We start from the raw sequence: 12,500 nt of genomic DNA on the forward strand, positions 1-12,500 counted from the left end.
GAGATAAACTCGATACAGCAATATCCACGTAACGTGTTCAAGGCGCTTTACAAGGGGTCCAAAGCAAAGACTAACACTTTGCATTTAGGACGAAACATGAATCCTGTTGGGCGATATTGTATTTTCTCTACAGACAAAGACAACGTTGTTCACGGGTAAGTAGTACTCACTTTACAGCTGAGTTCAGGTGAGAGGAGAAAATGTGAGTAGAGACCCTATTCCAAGTACCTAAACGGAAAAGTAGAAAACGGTAGGGGCTGCCTGAAGCCGGTGATCGTAAAATACTAACGAAAGAGTGGAAATGGAGAGGCTTCGTATGGGAACAAAGCAGACAATGGACGTTTCGGTTATAAACCCTTCGTCAGCACAACAGTACACAAATAATCGTGGAAAACAAATAAAATATAATGAAAAATAACTTGTATCATCTATACTCAATGGTGGTTGCCGTAAGAATGAAATGTTAGCGTGGCGTGGGTAGCGGATAGGGTGCCCCAGGGGGGTGATCAAATTGATTAGAAAAGTTCAGCATCAGGGAGTAGAACCTTCCAGAAAATAGTGGAGGATAAAAGACATATTAGTTTAAATCGGAATTCGAACCTGGAACTACCGGTCCGAAGGCGAGGTTCATACAGCAAAACCGCAAAGTAACTCATAGGAGTAATTTAATACCCGATGGAGTCAATTAACTCTCTCCATACCAGCTATTTTCAGAATTTTACCCCAAAACTTCATACGAACCCAACACAGAAAATATATTTTTCAAACAGAATAGTAACGAGTATTTTCTATATTTGGTCAGAAAAACGAGCCATGCCACACGGGATCGAGTTTTTATGGCTGTAACTATAACAAAATAAAATCAGATTATGAAAATTATTGACTGAATCGTAACGAATATGACGATTTTCCTATGGGTGGTAAGGAGAGGGTTAAAACACAAATAAGTTGTCCAGTTGTCAAATGCACGTTCCTCCCACCAAATCCAAGCATCAGTAACACACTTTATAGTCACATGGAACAACTACAAAAGACGTCTAACTTCTACGTCATGGCACAAGACTAAAGGGCTAGAGCTCAGGTGGTCGCTGGTTCGGATCAGTAAGTAAGTAAGTAAGTAAGTAAGTAAGTAAGTAAGTAAGTAAGTAAGTAAGTAAGTAAGTAAGTAAGTAAGTCCAGTTGTCAAATGTTTTGATATCCCTCCATTCATTATTTTTTATATTCGCCATTCTCTCATCACCTATTCGTCTTTATACGTGATTCATTCATACTTGTTTGGTTGACGAAGGGGAAACCCGAAACGCGTCACATTATCGTTCATTTAATTAAAAATCCCATTTAATTTCACTATTGCTATTTATTTCTTCGATATTCAAAACAGCAACAGTTGCATTCTGGGATTGTAGTCATTTAATGCGGCTATGTGGTCTCGTGATATGACACTCGCTTTCGGATCGGAAGGTCCTGGGTTCGATCCTCGCTCGACGCATAGTTGAGTCCTTGGAAAAGACTCTTTACTCACATTATATCACCGTATTCAGGTGTAAAATGAGTACCTGGCCGTTAACAGCGTTGTCTTTGTCCGAAAAATTGTAATATCGCCTAACAGGCGTCATGTCTCGTCCTACATGTTAAATGCTGCTGTTGACCAGGGACCCTTTGTAAAGCGCTTTGAGCACATTTAGTGGATATTGCGCTATATAAAAAAGCTCATTTAACATTGGTATACGCCATGATAGATGGACAGTCTAGAACAGCATTTGTCAAAGACCAAAACATTTGACTATATAGACCTCTATACAATAAAACGTGGATAGCTTCCTTTAAAAATGTATCAAAAATATGGTTTACATTGAAAATGTCCAATATTCTATATTTGTTTGGATTCTAGAATAAATACATAAGTGGAATTTTTGTTGTTGTTTTTTAAAAAAACTAAAATTGACTACAGCTCTCTCTCTCTCTCTCTCTCTCTCTCTCTCTCTCTCTCTCTCTCTCTCTCTCTCTCTCTCTCTCTCTCTCTCTCTCTCCCTACTCCCCCCCCCCCATTTCCCCCTTAAGACAATGGATTCCATTATATGTGTGACCCTCCGTCTCAAAACGGTATTATGTCGGGATGATTAAGACCCCAAAAAGTGAATTTAGAGATAGATTGATAAGAAATTGGACTTAAGAAGATTTTGCAATGCAAGAAATAGTCTTTATACTCCACCAGAACGTACAGAAATTAAACCCAAGTTGGATATTTGTGGCTATGAATTAAATTTCCCCTTACCGAGTGGATCCCGACATTATACCGCTTCGATACGTTGGGTTACATATATATGAAACAGAATTCGATGTGAACATAACTACATTGTCATCTCGGTTAGTGTAGTGGATGAAGGTTTTAAGGTTATTGAGGTGAAGTCAGGGACGTGTGAAGTGGTGTTGTGGATGGGCTAGGATATATTGGGTTTGGGTTTTGATTGGTGCCAATGACAAATGGGGGAGATGGGAGGTAGAAGAAGGAACTATGACAGATCAAAGATGTAGGCTAGGTATGTGGTCTAGTGGTATGACACTCGCTTTCGGATCGGAATGTCCTGGGTTCGAGCCTCGCGCTCGGCGCATAGTTGAGTCCTTGGAAAAGACTCTTTACTCACATTCTCTCACCGTACTCAGGTGTAAAATGAGTACCTGGCCGTAAACAGCGTTGTCATTGTCCGAAAAATTGTAATATCGCCTCACAGGCGTAATGTCCCGTCCTACATGTTAAATGTTGTTGATGACCAGGGACCCCTTGTAAAGCGCTTTGAGCACATTTAGTGGATATTGAGCTATATAAAGCTCAATTTTAATTTAATTTTTTTAGGAAGAAGTGTGGCTATGCGGTATCATGGGGGGGGGGGGGGGGGGCATACTCGTTTTCGGAACTTTAGTTCCACAATAAAAAAAAAACAAAAAAAAAAAAAAACTCTCTCCTTTAGATAATCGCAATTTTTCACTTTATATACTCAGCAGTGATTAGGTAGCTGGGCCTGTTAGATCTTGCGGAAAGTATTTGGCGGTAGACAAGCGTCCTATCCAAAGAGTAGCATGCAATTGCTATTTGCCGTTTCACTCTCGTTGTTCATGTTACGTGTTGCTGTTCGTTAAGGGTCCCCAGTAAAATGTTTTTTTAGCACGTGCTCTATATTAATGCTCAAGTTAGTTTTGTAGTTGCAACGTGCACTTATTTGCAGGTCTGATAACTCAGTTCCTTATGGGCTCATCGTTGTTGACGAAAAATATTGTCCACTACAACAATGTTATACTAGGCCCAGAATTAGGTTCGGATGTCAGAACTGCAAATATGTACACGTCGTTCTTTATCGCTTTGTATTTTTTATTAGTTAAAAATGTGTGGATATATGGATACAAGTGTCTGACACTTTTTCATATAACCATTTAAAAATTGTGACCCACGGTATCGAAGCGGTATTGTGTCGGGATCCACTCGGTAAGGGAAATTGAATTCATAGCCACAAATATCCAACTTGGGTTTAATTTATGTATGTTCTGGTGGAGTATAAAGACTATTTCTTGCTTTGCAAAAACTTCTAAGCTCCAATTTCTCATCATTCTATCTCTAAATTCACTTTTTGGGGTCTGAATCATCCCGACATAATACCGTTTTGAGACGGAGGGTCACATATTGTATTTTTAAATATATATTTTTTCTAACTCGATCTTTTATATAGCGCAATATACATACACTAAACGTGCTCAAAGCGCTTTATAAAGGGTCCCTGACCAACATCAACACGTAACATTGAAAAACGAGAAATGTCGCCTGTTAGACGATTTTATATGTTTGTTCCCAACAGAGACAAAGCTGTTAACGGCCAGGTACTTATGGTGAGTATGGTGAGATGATGTTGTTAAAGATCTATTTCCAAGTACTCAACTATGCACCGAGCGAGGCTTGAACCCAGGACCTTCCGATCCGAAAGCGAATGTCATACCACTAGACCACATAGCCGCACAATAATAAAAACGTTAAAGACTAAATAAATTTTATAAAAAAAAAAAAGAAAAAAAAAAGAAATGAAATTCCCTTTATTCATCCCCAAGGGGAAATTTTGTCTTCAGGGTCTATTCCAAAGGAAGACTGGAATAACCAGGCGTCAGCCGCAGTGCAGCACCGCAAAGTGAGCTAAGGCTAAGTAACTTACTCAAGGCCACACTACAACGAGGCGGGTTATCGAACTCGGTACCTTTTGGGTACGAAGCAAAGACCTTACGGCTAAGCCACGCTGCCCCCCCCCCATCCCACTAAAATCTAGAATCTTAGAAATTGGGAGACAACGAAATCAAAGCAGAATTTCACCTGAGGACGAACACATTAAGCGACTGTCTAAACACACCAGGTCCGTCCATCAGCGTTCATCCCCTCACCTCGTCCCAAACTCATTACAAAACGAGGCGACATTTGAATAAATCATGACTCAGGCTAGATGATGAGAAATTGATGAACTTTAGGGTGATTCGAAAACTGTTACACACAGTTTATTTGCTTAACCTTTTTGGTTGCTTCCATCACGTTGTTGTTGTTCTTAATGTTGATGGGGGGGGGGGGGGGGGGGGGGGAATCCATACTCGTTTTCGGAACTTTAGTTCCACAAAATGATGTTGTTGTGGTTGTTGTTGATTTTGTTGTTGCTGTTGTTGATGTTGTTCTACGTAATTCCCAAGGTATAATATTAGTATCTGCCTACTTGTTGACCTTCCCGTTGAAATGAGTGGAGTTGAACGAGTGTCGTCATGACGACGCCGTCCATAGCAACCGCGGGTAAGAATGGGCTGGGCTTTCTGCACAGATATCGAGTATCGAGATTAAATGTGATACGATTACCGAAGTAGTTACTTAGTATCGAATACGTCGACTTTTGTCAACTGACTGGTGTTGCAGGGGCGTCGCGTCGTTTTCGTGAAGTTAGGGCCTGATATTGACCAAAACATTACGTCACAAATTGGATTCAGTAGTCTGATGTCATGCCGCCCGGCAACGGCGGCCATCTTGGATCTAAACAAAGAAATTCGTTACTTTTTATTCTTTATGCTGGCTAGAACTTGTCTTGTGATCAGAATGTATAAAAATCAAAACATGATCATATTTATAATGCTTTTCTCATCTGGATACACTTTTATTCTCGTCGGAGAAATATTTCATAAGGGCGTCCGCCATTGTTCCGATAGTTTAGAGCCAGTTGCTAATACCATGCGTCATTACGAGTGACGTTGCGACTGTTGAAGAGTATTGTCAGTTTTTGTTGGAAGTGCTCTGGGAAATAAATGATTCTTTTGGTAGAGCTATAGATAGAAACGAATGATGTCACTCAGGTCTTTGTTATTGTTTTTTTTTTTTTTGACATCCATGTTTATGAGTAATTCTCACTAAACTATAGATAGTATGCGCTTGGCTAAGAAGCTCATAACATTGCCATCCGGAAGTATAACGGACCAACACACAAAACGGTGTGAACGTGAACGTTTATACTAGTCCGGTTAATACAGTTCAGTGAGTATTAATCATAAACGCGGATGGCAAAAAACAATAACAAAGACCCGAGTGACGTCATCTTCGAACTATCTATAGATAGAATGCGCTTGGCCAAGGAGTTCACAACATTGCCATCCGGAAGTATAACGGACCAACACACAAACTCTGTGTAACCATGAACTTTTATAGTCTGGTTAAAACAGTTTAGTGAGAACAACTCACAAACGCGGATGGCAAAAACCATAACAAAGGCCTGAGTGACGTCATCTGCATACTATCTATATTACATTTCCATGTGCTCGGATCACATTGGAATATGTGCTCAAAGTGAAAAGTGTTCACAATTTTTGAAAATCTAACATCACGATTGGTCATTTTGTTCAGCTTGACACATGGGTATGTTTACAACTTTCATAAACAAAGCAGCGTGTTTACATTTCTGAAGAAATATCCAATCGTTGGACAGCAACAAATCATGAGATTGAGTATAGATCGCTCTCATTGGACAGACAGGAGAGAGAGAGAGAGAGAGAGAGAGAGAGAGAGAGAGAGAGAGAGAGAGAGAGAGAGAGAAGATAAAAAAAATGAAATTCGACTTCCCCAATAGATTGATCTCAGTCTATTTGAGTGTGACGCGAGTGCTCTACCAACTGAGCCATCGGACCCCTACTAGTCGACCTCTTTACCCTGACTCTAACACGTCTTTTCCCATTCACAGAAGACCGACCGTTACCGAATCAAATATTTAAGATCTCTAATGAAACATTGATGAAGTCACAGTGAGTCAAAAGAGGAAGGGCTACCTACATTTTATCCTTGTTTTAAAATACGATTCAATAGTCTGATGTCACGCCGCCCGGCAACGGCGGCCATCATGGTTCTAAACAAAGAAAATCATTACGTTTTATTTTCCATGCTGGCTAGAACTTTCCAAATGCCTTGTGATCAGAATGTGTAAAAGTCAAAACATGATCAAATGTATGTGTTTTTTTTCCTCTGGATACGCTTTTATGCTCGCCGGGGGAATATTTCATACGGCATCCGCCATTGTTCCGATAGTTTAGAGCCAGTGTTACTAAGTTACCATGCGTCATTAGGAAGGAAGTGACGTCATGACTGTTGAAGAGTATTGTACCTTCAGAGTTATTTTGTAACGATATTATGTGCGCCTACTCTGTGGTCTAGTGGTATGACACTCGCTTTCGGATAGGAAGGTCCTGGTTTCGAGCGAGCGAGCCTCGCTCGGCGCATAGTTGAGTCCTTGAAGAAGGCTCTTTACTCACATTATTTCACCGTATTCAGGTATAAATTGAGTACATGGCCGTTAACAGCGTTTTCTCTATCCGAAAAAAAATTGTGACATCGCCTAACAGTGTCATGTCCCGTCCTAAATGATAAATGTTGCTGTTGACCAGGGACCCCTTGTAAAGCGCTTTGAGCACATTTAGTGGATATTGCGCTATGTCTGATGAAATATTCATGAAGTCACAGCAAGTCAAAAGAGAAAGCGCTTTACAAGGGGTCCCTGGTCAACAGAAACATTAAACGTGTAGGACAGGACATGACGCCTGTTGGGCGATATTACAATTTTTCGGACAAAGACAACGCTGTTAAAGGCCAGGTACTCATTCTACACCTGAGTACGGTGAAAGAATGTGAGTAAAGAGCCATTTCCAAGGACTCAACTATGCGCCGAGCTCGAGGCTCGAACCCAGGACCTTCCGATCCGATAGCGAGTGTCATACCACTAGACCACATAGAAATACAACAAATAGGATTTTTTTTTTTAAAAGAAGATAAAAGTCTAAATAACTAAAACAGAAAATAAGCAAAGAAAGTGAATAGAAAAACACCCCCCCCCCCCCTTAAAAAAATGAAAAAATAATTAAATGAAAGATAGAAGGATTTTAAAACATAAGAGAGTTTTTGTTGTTGTTTTTTTAAAAATAGAAAACGAAAAATAAGCGTTTGGTTTGTTAACTCACTCAATTCTAGAGATTTTTGCTGCTTTTGAAAATTGGAAAAAAAATGTATTAAAAATGAGCATGTACATATCTAGATAGTTTTATTCAATTATCATTAACATATAAAAACATTAGCTTTGATACTACGCCTATAAATTGTCTCAGAAAAATGTAATAAATTATAGGCATGGGGTAAAAGTAAAAGTAACCCCGGGTAAACTACGGATATAAATAATAATAATAATACACATTTATATAGCGCTCATTCCGTGTAAAACACAAGCTCTGTGCACTTTACAATATAAATATCAATTTTAAGTGAAAAAAAAATAATAATAATAATTCATAGCCAAATCAAGGATTCATAGAGTCAATAAAAACATATATAGTCGATTTTAGGGTTGAGTGAGTTAACAAAACGCCCAGATAAAAACCAAAGCGAGTGAAACGTGAAGTGAAAAGTGAGGCGATTTGGACGCTAAATATAAATTAAAAAAAACAACAGATTGGTTAGCTGTAGCGGTCTCCAGAGGAGGCGTACAAATTGACCAGCCCAGCGCAGGGTTTCCCACACCCCAAAGAAAACAGTGCCTAGGTCACATGGGGCTATTACTGGGTTAAAAAAAACAACGGATGTGAGCTGGGATGGAGGGTTTTTCTTTTTTCTTTTTTTTTTTTTCTATCTTGACTTTTTGTTTTTTTTTTGTTTGTTTGTTTTTTTTTTGTTTTTTTTTTTTGTTTTGGTGAGTGTTATTTATAGACGGGGATTGATAGACTGACAGATAGATAAATAGATAGATAGATTGATGTATAGGTACATAGATAGATAGATAGATAGATAGATAGATAGATAGATAGATAGATAGATAGATAGATAGATAGATAGATAGATAATAGTGTAGTATGTAGATAGATAGATAGATAGATAGATAGTAGATAGTAGATACAGATAATAGATTGTATAGTATATAGATAGATTGATGATGTTAGTGCATAGTAGATAGATAGATAGATATAATAATAGATAGATAGAATGAATTAGAAGATAGATGAGAGATAATAGATAGATAGGTAAATAGATGATAGTAAATAGATAGACAGATAGAGATAGATAGATGAATAGATAGATATATAGATATATAGATAGATAATAGATAAATAGATAGATAATAGATAGATAGATATGATGAATGAATATAATAATAGATAGTATAGATAGATAGATAGATAAATAGATAATAGATAGATAGATAGATGAATAGTATGATGTAGTATATATGAGTTGATCAGATAGATAGATGTGATTGATACATAGTATAGACTTAATGTGATGATAATATAGATAGATAGAGGGATGAAGAGATAGTTAAGATAGAAAGATAGATAGATTAATGAATAGATAGATATATAGATCGGTAGATCAATAGATTTATTTATAGATGAAAAGGTAGATAAATGGATAGATACATACATGGATAGCGTCAATAGATAGATAGATAGATAGATAGATATATAGATAGATAGATAGATAGATAGAAAGATATGTATATATATATATATATATATATATATATTCATATTGGAGAGAGAGAGAGAGAGAGAGAGACATAGATAGAGAGAGAGAGAGAGAGAGAGAGAGAGAGAGAGAGAGAGAGAGAGAGAGATAGTCGGTTTTATAAAGTCAGTAAACAGGTCAAAAACTGTTTTTAAAAAATAAAACAGGTGAACTCGAAGTCTTAATATCAATGGAAGTATATTTCTTTTTTAGCTTAAAATGTTAAAAATAGATATCGTATTTTTCCATCCTTATTCCTCAGTCTTGTCATGAGATAAGCTCCATTACCCAGATTGGCCAATATGCGACGCAACAGTCCAGACACAAGGACGTATTCTGACGTTATCTCGGGGGTGATGGTGGGGGGTAGGGGGGGGGGGGGGACAACAAAAACACGTATTTAGACTAGGCTACAAATCTTGCCAAGAAAACTCGTCCTTCAGACATCGATTAAGATTACCTTCATCTTAACCAAAAAAAAAAACAAAACAACAAAAACAAACACACACACACACACACACAAACAACTTTCAAACCTGGGACGTTGCGTATTCTTCCTCCTTAAGTGCCAGATTGTTTGAAAGTTTTAGACAAAGATGAGGATCCTTTTAATTGATCGTTAATATATTATTTGATTAGAAGGGCGAGTTTTCTGGCCCAAAATTTTATAAATACGTGTTATTCCTGAGTTGAAGCTTTTGAAATGTGGTGCTTGAGAAGGATGCAGAGAATATCGTATACTGCACACAAAACGAACGAAGAAGTGCTAAAACAAACATACCAACAAAGGAAACTAATGCCCTTAATAGCGGATCGACAACTATCCTTTTTCGGACACATAGTAAGGAAAGATAAGAATGAATACCTGGCAAGTTGTGGAAAAATACCTGGTAAACGCGCCCGGGGGAGACAAAGAAAAACACTCATAGACCAACTGAAGGGCTTCACCAACCTAACAATCCAAGAGCTGTTTGAAAAAGGAAGAGACAGGGAGGAATGGAGAGAGATAACTCATGCAGTATCCGAAGCCTGGACCAGGCATGGAACCTAGAAGAAGAAGATTCCTGGGTACGGTGTTATTCTTCTATACTTTGATGAAAAACGTATCCCCTTACCTTCTCCTTACCAGCCATTTTCAGGATTTTCCCCAAAACTTCACACCCAAGTAACACAAAAATATATATTTTATCACTCAAACACAATAGCAACAAGAGCAGGAACAGAAAGAAGCAGAAATAAGAAGAAAGAACTGCTGTTTTTTTTAAAATATTGTTTACATTAGAGTTTACTCCATCCCATTACATAAGAAAGTAAACGGATGGATGGATGAAATGATTTTCCATTGATACAATGGATGGATGGACGGCTGGATGGATGGATGGATGCCATGCATAATTTTTTTGGAGTAAAACATGCTGCTCTACAACACACTGTTCATTTTATATAAATTTCATGAAGTACTACAAATAGAAAGTTGAATGAATAAGAACAATGTTGGTTGTATCGTAATGAATGTGACGATTTTCCTATAGTTGGTAAGGAGAGGGTTAATAAGGCCGGAAAACTCTTATGTCTCATACATAACGGTATTATGTCAATTGCAATCACAAGTCAGAAAAATCAGGGGTCTTTGGTTCGATCCTCACAAAACATAATTTGACTTGTCAACTCGATTTCCCTTTAATTATATATATATATATATATATATATATATATATATATATATTTATATATATAATTGATTGATTGATGTCCCGTAGTTCAGACAGTGCTCTAGAAACTTAACAATTCTATGCATATATATATATATATATATATATATATATATATAATAATATATATATATATATATATATATTATATATATATATATATATATATGAGTGTTGGTGGGTACTTGTAGGTACGAGAGTACTCAATTATTTTGGTTAAAGCATATAAAAATAAATAAGGTCACCAACGTTTTTTGTTGTTGTTTTTTTCCGATACAATTGTTTCTATGTCCTCCATTTCGTCAGTCGACATTTATCCATAGTGTGCTATTTCTATCTAGAGTTCAACGTTATATATTTATTTAGGTACGCCCTTACTTTCGCTACGTATAAGTAAACAACATCGGACTCTCGAAAGAAAAAAAACATACTACGAATAAGTGTCGACTGACGAAAAGGAGGACATAGAAACAATTGTATCGGAAAAAAAACGTGAATGACCATATATATATATATATATATATATATATATATATATATATATATATATATATATATATATATATATATATATATATTAGACCTTCATCACTTACAGAGAAAAAAATACATACATATTCCATGGTTTAATTTGGAATCACCGCAGACAGGGACCAATTACAAGACAACTCAAAGAGTCTACGTTGAATAGAAATCTCACAGAAATCTCACAGAAGTCTCACAGAAATCTCAGAGAAATCTCATTATTGCCAGGAATTGACGTGTCTGGGATTCGAGGCGGTAACAATGTCTGGTATTATAAGATTTAGATTATCCAGTCCAATCTAATCCAATCCAATATAATACAATACAATGCATACGGTTTTCAGTTTCAATACTGTGGAAAGTAATAAACAAAAATCAACATAGCAAATTCCAAAAATGTGACCCACCGTATCGAAGCGGTATTATGTCGGGATCCACTCGGTAAGGGAAATTGAATTCATAGCCACAAATATCCAACTTGGGTTTAATTTCTGTACGTTATGCTGGAGTATAAAGACTATTTCTTGCATTGCAAAAACTTCTAAGGTCCAATTTCTCATCAATCTATCTCCAAATTCACTTTTTAGGATTTGAATCATCCCCGACATACTACCGTTTTGAGACGGAGGGTCACAAATTAAGAAATATAGAACAAAATACCGAAGACGGAACGTTTCTGGTTCAAAAGCCATTATAGAAACAAAATAAGAAAGACGGACACAGAATAGTCAAAACCATTTTCAGCCATCAAAAAATTCACAAGAAGAACAATGAAGACATCAGAAAAAAGAGCCAAAATTCTGAAGAAGAAAAGCAGAAGAAGAAGAGAAGAAAGAAGAAGAAAAGAAAAGAAAAGAAGAAAGAAGAAGAAGAGAAGAAAGAAGAAGAAGAAGAGAAAGAAGAAGAAGAAGAAAGAAGAAGAAGAAGAAAAGAAGAGAGGAAGAGAAAGAAGAAGAAAGAAGGAGAAGGAAAGAAGGAGAAAGAAGAAGAAGAAAGAAGAAGAAGAAGAAAAAGAAGAAGAAGAAGAAAGAAGAAAAGAAAGAAGAAGAAAGAAGAAGAAGAAGAAGAGAAGAGAAGAAGGAGAAGGAGAAGAAGAGGAGAAGAGAGGAGGAGGGAGGAGAGAGGAGAGGAGAGGAGGAGAGAGAGGAGAGAGGAGGAGAGAAGGAGAAGAGAGAGAGAGAAGAAGAAGGAAGAAAGAAGAAGAAGAAGAAGAAGAAGAA

General features: G+C 37.1%; 1 protein-coding gene across 6 annotated transcripts in view; it reads right to left on the reverse strand.

The window, feature by feature from the left end:
- The window catches only part of LOC144960853 (uncharacterized), a 339,688-nt gene that overhangs the window by 222,299 nt on the left and 104,889 nt on the right, over positions 1 to 12,500 (reverse strand). The window lies entirely within an intron of this gene.

Source organism: Berghia stephanieae, chromosome 15, assembly GCF_034508935.2.
Source record: "Berghia stephanieae isolate SIO BIC M18660-M18661 chromosome 15, UCSD_Bste_1.3, whole genome shotgun sequence".
Taxonomy (NCBI): domain Eukaryota; kingdom Metazoa; phylum Mollusca; class Gastropoda; order Nudibranchia; family Aeolidiidae; genus Berghia; species Berghia stephanieae.